The sequence below is a fragment of the Eupeodes corollae genome, chromosome 1 (assembly GCF_945859685.1).
Source record: "Eupeodes corollae chromosome 1, idEupCoro1.1, whole genome shotgun sequence".
In the NCBI taxonomy this organism is placed as follows: domain Eukaryota; kingdom Metazoa; phylum Arthropoda; class Insecta; order Diptera; family Syrphidae; genus Eupeodes; species Eupeodes corollae.
Genome location: NC_079147.1, coordinates 122,566,993 through 122,578,327, shown reverse-complemented (window position 1 = coordinate 122,578,327; position 11,335 = coordinate 122,566,993).

The window sequence follows — 11,335 nt, the reverse complement described above, 5'->3', positions numbered from 1 at the left end:
CTGAGGATTGTCGTCATTGAGAATCAGAGTGCGTTTGGTAAAACATTTTATGAGCTCCTGATAACTGGGCATTCTTTCTGTGGGTATTTCCTCATTCCATTTGTTAAATGTTGCACTGTCGAGTTTTGGGAGAAGTATATGAACTAGCATGTTATCACATTGGCTTACTGGACGTCCAAGCGTAGTAAGAGCACGAAGATGACTGTCTATATCATCACAAAACTGACGTAGAGTAGACGATGAAGAATTCTGAATAGCTGAACACATCATTGCTTTTTTAATGTGTTCAGTGGCAATCAAACGTTTATTGTCGTAGATTTCAATAAGAAGGTTGAGAGGCACTTCGTAGTTGTAGTCAGTGAACTCCAACTATTGTATTATCCGAGCAGCGCGACCAGATAGAAAGAAAATTGTATAGTGTAGCTTGGAGACATTGATTAATGAGGATAGCCACTAGGTAACTTCTCCTGAAAAATAGGAATGTTATGCTTTGAAAGTTTCAACTGTTTAGATGATTTAGTTTCAGTAGGTACAACATTTTCTGTTCGCAAAGTAGATTTTTCACATTGTATTTCATGAAGTATTGTGTATCTTGATTTGTAGTTCATCTCCTTACAATCAGCTCGCAAGTCGACTTCGGCAGCAATTTCAAATGCTTCGCAAATTAACTCCAAAGCTTGAAGACGAACCTCCAATTTCGAAACAAGTGTGTCTGCATCAATTTCTGGTATAAACTCATTTATTCAGTCTAATTGTCTGGTGCAAACGAGACGTCGAGCTTTTAGCGATTCTATCTTCTTCTGAGCGGCTACGGCCATCCTGATGTTTAAAGTAAAGTGAAATAAATCACGTCGGAGTCACAATGAAACTTTAAGAATCAAGCGTTTTCGATTTTTTTTTTATTCATATTATTTTCATCTTTCGAATAAAATAATATAATGTTTAAATGATTTATAAAGAATTTCATTATAACCTCTTTGGAGGATAAGTATTTTAATAATGGAGTGCAAGAGGAAAAGCAGGCTATTTGAACCATGTGGTTCCTAACGAAATGACTGAGTGAATGTACAAGTAAATAAAATACGCATAGTTATGCGTTAAATTTTATAAATCAACATTATTTAGTAAAAAAGGCTGAACAAAGACAGTACGAGAACTAAACTGCATAGATACAATAATAAATTAATTAGGTGGCTCAACAATCCGTGGGGAACTATGTGCGAGTAATGTTCTCAGGGATCTAGGCAACCTACAACTTTAAGACAAATCCAAATTTGAGAAAGCACTTTTCATGAAAAGAATTGCTCTCGGAGGATTTGTGAATTCCTCACAAAAGGCAGTATCCTTGAAAAAATATTAGATGGCATAGGCAGAAATTGAACGCAAGACTTCTGTCATGTCAGTCCAACGCACTTACCATCAATTGCCATACCTGATGATGTTCATAGACATGAACGAAACGTCGCGACAACATAAATAATTGTTTTTTCATTGACCTAAAGCCCGTCATTCATATTTGCATCACTTTGGAAAGGTCACTTCCATCAACAGATATGCAGTTTTTTCATTGTAATTTGAGGAAACATTTGAATTTGTATTTAAAATCTGTTCTGCATGGAGGATAAATGCATCCTTATGGATACCGTGAAGACTTTTCATAAAATCGATTTGGCTGCGTAAATTGATACTAAAACATGTGTAGAAATGACCAATCAACAAATTTACTATTATTTCATTTGGTACTCAACTCCTTTAACGCGCTGGTTTAATAATTAAACGGAACATCTATTTAAACTTTACTTACCTTGTTATTTCCAAGGTTCCTAACGGTACAAGCCAAAACTGCTTCTCTTCCAGCGGGATATGTAACATTGTGTATAGTACCAATAAACTCTGGTTCTAAGTCTAGGCTAACGTGGTTGATATCTATTAAATTAAATAATTTTTGTTTAATGTACTTGAAATATACAGAATTGTTAATATTAAAAGGAAATACTCAAATCTCAAAGGTCTTTTGTTTAATTAAAATGTACACAACAATTCAAAGTTTTGTTTTAAAAGGCTGATAGTAAAGAAACCAGCAAACAGTGGTTAAATCTGTAATACCTGAAAACAACTAACGACATTTAAGGTTTTGTCGATTTTTTGCCATGTGGTGTCCAGGTCTCGATGTCGGCCCACTGGGTCGGAATCTTAGATTATTAATAGAGTCAACATCATAAACAAGTAAGCAAACAAACAGAACTACTGTATTTTTAACGGAAGGTCTGATAAATGTATATAGATACGGACGCGTCCATATATTATTCAGTGGAATGACTGCTTCCATTAAAAAATTCAGAAACATTGAAAAACTTAAGAATTACTTAAAATAGTACTTAAAGGTATTGCAGTATCCAGTATATGTATTTGAAGCAAGCACTAGTATTGGTGATTTTCAAGTACCAATCCTATTACCCAGTGAATTCTATGAAATAAAACAGGAAATAGAGAGAAAACAAAGATGTATGAATTGAGTTGCGTATTGCCTTAAACTGTTTCCAATGTATATAATAAAAGGGTTGTTGAACGGACAAAAACAAAGACTAAAGTGAGAATAATATCTTTGAGTGAAATTGGTGGTGGTTGAATGATGCAATTGGAGCGAAAGCTTTGTATAAGTTAACGCAAACAAAGTTCATTTCACCTAAAGAACTAACGCTGACAACATTTCCAAAAGAAATCATGCAGGTGCAATGCAATGATGGAAAAGAGAGCAGCCAACGAATCCCACGATTCTTTATGCTGACTTAGCGGCTTGATCAATATTGCAACTGGCAAACCTAGGTTTCATTATTTTTAAGAGAATAAATGTAAATTAGTCTAAGTTCTTCCTTGGTTAAATAAAGATATGACTTTTTTTAAATAAATAAATATTAATAGCCACCGGTGTGGCTCGAGAAAAAATTAAAGCAAGCATAAGTCGACGTTAAGAACCTCGCCGCGTGTGCAGTGGCGGCTGGTGAGTTTTCGAACTGGTGGTGCACTTTTCCTGTTATCAAAGTTTGAATATTAAAATTGACAACAAAAAACAATTTAAATAAAATATATTGATTTTTTAGTATTTTTATACATTAAATCAATGCGACGACATTTTTCGTAAGCGAAATGTTTAATCACTTTTTTATTGAAATCGGGTATTGTTTGTACAATTTTTTTTTTCAATGCTTAGCTCAGAAAGTGCATTTAGTCGATCCTGAGACATGGTGTTTCGCAAAAAAGTTTGTATTCTTTTCAGAGTCGAAAAACATCGCTCGCTCTCTACCGACGTCATTGGTATAGTGCACAGAATTCGAAGAAGTTGCATAGATTCTGAAAATGATTCAGAGAGGTCATTATTATGAAACAATTTTAAAATTGCAACTGCTCTATTTGCACTGATGAAATCGTCGCGATTGTATATTGCAGAGAGTTCGTTTTTCAATTTGTTTTTTTCCAAAGCAGCGTAAGTGAAAACTGTGATCGTGAAATCTTTATCGGGAAAAGTAGAACGGTATGTTTTAAAGTTCTCGCAGGAAAATAATTAAGCCGCAATCAAATGATTACAAAAATTAAATCTATCTTTCACTTGAGTAATAATTATATCCGACACTTCTTTTGCTATGACAGAGATGGCCGACTTAAACCTTTTTTGCGGAGGTTTTTCAAGTTGATCTACGTGTTACGTACGCTTTGTATACTGATTTCAAAATCATTAATACAGTTTTTTATATGAACCAAATCAATATTCCTTTTCTGCAATTGTTTGAATAAAATTTCAATATGTGGCAGAATAGATTGAAAAAAATTAAGCAAATATAAAAAAGTATCATCGTTTGAATATCTTTGTAACATACCAGCTTGATTTATAGAATTTGTATTCCTTTCCGTTTCTATAATGGTGGCCATGCATTCTTTTAAAGGCTTCATGTATCTATGTACTGAGTTAACCGTTCGAGAATTAAAGATCCATCTCGTTTGCGGAGCATGATCCTTATGAGTCCCGGTGACTGAAGCAAAGTCTTTGGTTCCGCGTTGCCACTAGGAAAAGGCTTTCATGAAGATAAATTAATCAGAATTTATTTACTTTTTCCGAGTCGTTGTTTAGATTGCTGAAAAGTAAGATTCCAACTAGCAGGAAATGAAAATATAATCTTCATTATCATCGGAATGGAAGAAGTCCCGTTGATGCAAGCTGCTTTTACGGTTGTCCTTCTATAGCTGTATATATTTTTTTTTTTGGGTTTTCATAGCCTTCACTGATAAAAGTTTTTTTTGGTCAGTTGATGACATGATTATCCTAAATTGTAACACTAACTTTAGATTCAATAGTAAATTTCGTAATTAATCATTAGTTTATTTTAATTTTGCTTGGTTTAATTTTTTTATCGGCTTGAAGAACAAAGAATACTTTCCTTATTTCCTCATATCCTTCTCGAATCAGAAATCTCATCTTTCCTTTCAATTTTAATGATATATTTAAAAAAAAATTTTCCATAACATATAAGAGCCATAATACATTTAATTTTTATTGCATGTTATTCGAATATTGCTTGTATTCAAATACATTCATATAATTTATTTGAAAATTTTTTTAATAAAAAAATATATTTTTTTTATAAGACAACATTTCCAAGAACATTGTCTTATATTTGTTTGGGAAAACATTTGTTTTTGCCTGACTCACACTCTAGGTAATATGAATAGAAAACCAAGAAATTCCCATTCAGAAGCTGTTTTTGAGGACTTTTATCAAAGATTTAATAATACCATTGATTGTTTTAATCTCGATACATCATTTATCCTATAGGTCCACAGGTTTCAGATAAAGTGGAAGAGTTGGCTTCTTGAATTAAAAGAAGCTTAACACAAAATCAAATAAAATTTTTCCAAGGCTTGGATTATTTTATGGGTAAGGTTGTTGATAAACTGGAAAACCTTAACCTAGGCCAAGCCCGGCCAAGTTTGTCTAATCGAAACGATGTTACAGCTAGGGAAAATGGAATCCCGAAAATGAAAACCCTACAGCTTCGAAGAGGCTGAACGTCGCTCCAATTAAGATCCTGGAGAGACAAACTTCTACCAGTACAAATTTAGAAGAAAACCATCCTGTTGAAATATTCAAACTTAAATCGCTCCATGATCGTAAGTTGAATTATTATAAAGTTCGAGAACGAATTTTCGGTACGGGTAATAAACCAGTCAATAATCGTGTTTTAAAATGTCGTCAAACATTTCGCAATAGAAGAAAAATAAGAAAGTTGATTGTTGAAACCATAATCTCTTCAAAAACTGATGGTCGAATGTATGCAAACGTTGTTTTAAATGACATTGCAGTTTTATTTATCAGTCTTAGGAAACAATTGCAGAGAGTTTGTTGGGAAAATTGGAGCAACAGTGTACCCTTATAAGAATTTCGTCCGAACAGCTGATGGAAATTCGCATGACATAGTAGGTTATTGCAAACTAGCCACTCAGTACAACGGTATCACTAAGTTAATTACATTTTACCTTATTCCTAATTTATCCCAAAATCTTTACCTGGGAATAAATTTTTGGAAAGAATTTAATCTTATGCCTCAGTTAAGTGAGTTGCAACATGATGGTCAAGTGAATGATGAGGAAGGAGATGTCAAGGAAGACGCAAAATTCGTTCAGCTCACTCAAGAGTAAAGTTTTCAATTGGAAAAGGTTAAAACTCTTTTCCCAAATTTCGTTAACCTAGGATCAGGAAAAACTAATTTAGCTTGACATACAATCGACACGGGAAATGCCTCTCCAGATAAATCTAAACATTACCCGTTATCACCGGTTCGGCAACAGGAAGTCTACAATTAATTAGACGGAATGTTAGACCTGGATGTAATCGAAGTAAGCAACTCACCTTGGAGTTGCCCAATAGTTTTGGTGCGAAAATCTGGTGAGGTTCGTCTTTGCCTGGACTTTTGAAAAGTCAATACAGTAACGTTGAAGGACGCTTATCCTTTACCACACGTCGAAGAATTGCTGAGTCGCATCAGGGACACACACTTTGTCACGAAGATAGACCTCAAGGATGCATATTGGCAAATCCCATTGGACCCTAAATCGCGAGAAAAAAACGGCTTTCGCGGTACCAGGAAGACCGTTTTACCAATTTAAAGTAATGCCATTTGGTTCGTCGTCGTCTTCGTGACAATGTGTTTGTTTACCTGGACGATTTATTAATATGCAATTCCGACTTTGACACACATTTACGCGTTCTGAAAGAGGTTGCTGCTTGTCTTCGACAGGCAAACCTTACCATAAATATTCAAAAGATTAAGTTTTGCATGAGTGAGGTCAAGTATCTTGATTTTTGATCGAAACAATGGTCAACTTTACAATTCCGAACCCCGTAAAGCAAGTCAGGAGATTTTTAGGTCTAACCGGCTGGTATCGGAGGTTTATCCGAGGTTATGCCGATTTGACCGCGCCACTAACCGATTGCCTTAAAAAAAAGCTAAACACAAGTTTCAGTTGACTCAAGAAGCTCTAGAAAGTTTTAACAAGATAAAAGTCGCTCTTAGTACGCATCCAGTGTTGTCGGAACCAGATTTTGAAAAATCATTTTTCATTCAATGCGATGCGTCTTCTGATGGAGTCGGTGGAGTTTTGTTTCAGTTGGATCAAAACGATAACGAGGGGCCGATTGCATGTCAGAAAAGCTGAACAAGGCCCAGACGAACTATACCGTAACTGAACAGGAATGCGTTGCAGCAGTGCTAAGTATAAGAAAATTCAGGCCCTATGCTGATGGATTACCTTCAACGGTAATTACGGACCATACAAGTCTTAAATGGTTGATGTCCATTAAGGACTTATCGGGAAGACTAGCCAGATGGAGTCTGGAACTTCAACCGTATAATTTTTCCATCAAACATCGGAGAGGAGCCCTCAACATAGTGCCTGATTGCTTGTCTCGCATGGAATTGGAAGATGTTTCGGCGAAAGTTACGGTAGAAGTTAATGGGTTGGATGATTATTCTTTGAAATGGACCTGTGGCGAAATCGACCTCGAGTCAGTTGAATTTGATTCGCGACAATATGGCCAGTTGAGTAAAAATATAATTGGAAATCAACATTCGCTCCCAGATCTAGTGGTTTCAGGGAAATTCATCTACAAGCGTATACGATTTAGAACGGGTGATATAAATGAAGAGGATTCACTGTGGCGTCTCTGGTTGCCGGATACACTCATTGACGAATGCATTAAACTCGCTCATAACACAAAACTAAGTTGCCATATGCGCGTATCAGAGACAAGTATTATTGGCCTAAAATGGCGAAAAACATTAAGACGTATGTAAATACATGTGAAATATGCAAAATGGTCAAATCACCAAATTCAATTTTACGCCCACCCATCATGCGACCAACCGTAACCGAAAGACCAATACAATGACTTTATATTGATTTTCTTGGTCCGTATCCTCGAACGAAACGAGGAAATTTATTCGTCTTTATTGTAGTCGATCACTACACCAAATTTGTTTTTTTGAAAGCAATGCCGAAAGCAACCTCGGCTAGGGTCGTTCAGTTCCTAGAATCGGAAATATTTCACACTTTCGGGACACTTGAGCATAAACATTCGGACAACGGACGTCAATTCACGTCGAACGATTTCAAAAACTTCTTGTCTAACTACGGTGTGACCAACGTACGAACAGCGGTGTATTCTCCTCAGGCAAATATTTCCGAAAGGGTAAACTGAAGTCCCTTGAGCAAACTTAGAGTCTTGATATCCAAAGAACAAGACGATTGGGACACACACCTTTCCAGTATAGCATGCTCCTTGCGATCGGACATGCACGATTCTTTAGGATGTCAGCCGTATTATGCTTTATTCGGTCAAAATATGGTTAGTCACGGAAGAACCTATAAAATACTTCGAAACCTGAATGCTCTAGGAGATCCGGAAATGCTCGTTTTGCCTAGCGTACCGAAAACAGTCCTAGTTAGACAGAAGTTGTCAGATAATTTGCTCAGGCCACACGTTAAGTCCAAGAACTCGTATAATTCTAGATCAAAACAAGTGACTTACCAAGAAGGCCAAGAGGTTTTTCATCGAAACTTTGCCCAAACTAATTTTGTTCGTGGCATTAACGCAAAATTGCTTCCTAAGTTCCTGAAGCCCCTTGGGCATTTGCCATGCGAAAGACATGCGCCAATGATTTTCCTGAAAACAAACATAAAAAAAAATCACAAAGAATCGATCTAATGTTTTCCATTTAAAATAAAAAATAAGAACATAAAATTACTTATCTGACTGACAACTGCCCGGCTAGTAAATGGGTTCACGCCCCACATTGTTTCTGGTTAGCATTAATTTGATTGTAGTTGCAAATCAAAATATGCGATTCAACGAAAAATCATGTAAACCACCGCAAAGCTAAGAAAACGACATACAAATGTTATTTTAAACATTACGATGTTAAGCGAAATCGGTGCGTGATTAAGGGAAGAAGTTTTTTTTGTGTGTTGTTTATATTTGATAAACACGAAAATAGTGCGAATTACCGACGGCGTATTATAAATTCATATTAATAGTAACGACATTGAAACTTGTCAAACGGTACCAATCGAAAACACTATATTTTTGTTTTGTTTACATTTTTTTCCCGATAATTGAAAGCGATTGCAGAATAGCTGTAAGTAGCGTTGGACAGATTGTAGGAACGCTAATTTCAAAACAAACCACTTCACTCACTGGGTGGGGACAAGGGACAACACTACGCTATGGGTTAGCACCATTAGCATTCACACATAAATATGCAATTCAAAGCACAATTTGGCTTGGCATATTCGTATCCAGCAATTTGCTTTTGATTTCACTTTTCACTTTCACATCACTAAATTCCCTAATTTCCCGATCGACACTAAAATACGTGGGTTCATTTGCATATTCCAGGCAATATTTGTATGAAAAATGCAAAGCCCTGTAACCGAATTCAAATTTTTTTTAAAAGAAATTTCGCTACACGACATTCACGGCGAACGTCGGAATGAAATTGAAAGGCAGTGTGTACTTTAGTTTTTGGTTTTTTACAAGTAATTAGGTACGAGAAGGACGGCATATGCTATTGTAGGTTTTGATCTTTCTTCCCTTTCAAGGAATGGGGTAAATGGGGAATGCATGGACTTGGAATGGCCATATGTTCCTACCTACGATGTAAATTTCAGTACTAAGTAAGTACGTACGAAATATTTTTGTTGCAAATGAAAGTACTGGACTCGTTCGTTCGAGAGGACCAAAAGCGCCACCTATGTGTGAAGCCAAGAAAGTCCATATTATGTCCCAAAGAAAGGAAACCAAGACTTTCTTTTTCTGAGAGGAGACCTTTCATCCATTGACAGGTTAACGTGCAGTCGAGGAAAATAAGATAATTCTTTTTGATTGTTAACCAGCAAGAGCAAAGTCACGGCAACTAATAGTGCTTAACTTTTAAAGATACTAAAAAGATCACCAAATAACACATTATTTTAAGAAAGTTTTAAAAACTAAAAAACACAATAGTTAAGAAAACCAGTATAACAAGCATTCGAAAATAGTCTGCTGGCGTTTGCATAACTCCGGCTGAAAGATTCTCAGTCGTTGGGGTAAGATTACAAGTATATACATATATGTACTATATATATATCAAACACCCTTTACAGAAGACCATCTGAAAATGATATGTACGTTCTAAAAGTATATATACGTGAATCGACGACGTCGTTGGCACAATCGAGAAAAATTCGTAGGTAGTACTCAAGTTAGCAAATTATAACCCCAATTTAAGGGACTGCGGTAGTTAAGGGGCTAAGACCATTTCCCCAGTCGTTCTTTGACTTCCAAGGCTTCATATTTTATTTCAAAGTTAAATTAGTGCAAGTTTTAATTAAAAAGTAAAGTTGGCAGTTTGACACCATAATTAGTAACAATAAATAGCCTAGTGGAGGTGGCGTCCGAAGGCAGATCGAAGGGTCGTGGGTTCGAGTCACAGTCGGAGTCTACCTAAAAATTAATAGCTTTTTTCACAACCGAAAAATTGTGGATTTTATTAGTTGGGAAGAGAAGCAAATGGTTAAGGAGAAGAAAGCAGGGGTATCGAAAGATACCTCTGCCAACACATCGTTCGATGTTGCGGTGGTGCCAGCAGCGGTACCGCAAGCAACTGCAACAACATCAGGTCAGGCATCTGACCAATGGATAAAAGCAACAACAACCAAAAAAAGGAAAATCATGAAGCATAGCCCAAATTAAGTGGAGAGGGCCAACACCGCTAAACGGCGTGATATGAGAAAAGAAATGGAGGTTGGTAAAGTAGGAATTACCACCGAGAGTGAGTTCTCAGACTACGCCGAGTCTGAGAAAACAGAGTATGTTTCCGAAGGTGGAGATTGGCTGTTCAGGTCTCCGAATATGCATTTAATCATATCGGAGCCAGAGCCAGTCCGCCGACAACGAAGGCTTTGGAGGTAGAGGTGGACCTCCAAGAGGAGACAACACTTGTAAAGGCCCTGCAAGCCAAACAAGAAAAATAAGCCAATTCTAGGAAAACCTCAGAAAGCTCAGGGAGGACATGGAGCCCCTCCTCAGCCAGTTAATACTAAAACAAGAGTCGTGCCGACAACAAGAGGCAGCTCAACGGCAACAAACACAACTGCAGCAAAAACAACAGCAACAACAACCACAGCAGCAAAACCAACCACAAACCAAGCCCGCTACCAAAAACACAGGAGCGGAGCAAAAGAAAAAACAATCATCAGTCGTGATAGGCCCAAATGTTGAGGGCCCATCGACCTCAACTAAAGCATTGGAGCAGCAACAACAGCAGCAGACACAGCAGCAGCAGAAACAGCAGCAGCAGAAACAACAGCAGCAGGAACAGCAGCAAAAACAGAAGCAGCAACACCAGCAACAGCCACAGCCCAAGAAGGAGAAGGTGCCACCAGTTAGGACCTACCGAGTTGACATACAGGACATTTAACAGGTATGTAAGTCGGCCACTAAGGGCAAATTTCTCATTAAAATTTTAAACGAAAAAGAAAAGAGTTATTCGGTCCAGTGCTTCTCACTGGCCGAAAACAAGTTAGTGAAAGAGTTGTTAAAAGAGGCCACAGCTGAGTTCTTCAGCTACACGCCTAAGAGCGAAAAATTCAAGACGGTCCTTCTGAAGGGCACAAGTTCCTGCACGGAACCGGAGGAGCTCTTAGCTGAGCTCCGCCGAAAAGCTAGTGACGATCTCGATTTTATCGGGGTCAAGCCTTTCACTACGGTGAAGTCCAGACGAGGGGGTTATAGGCTGCCAATGTT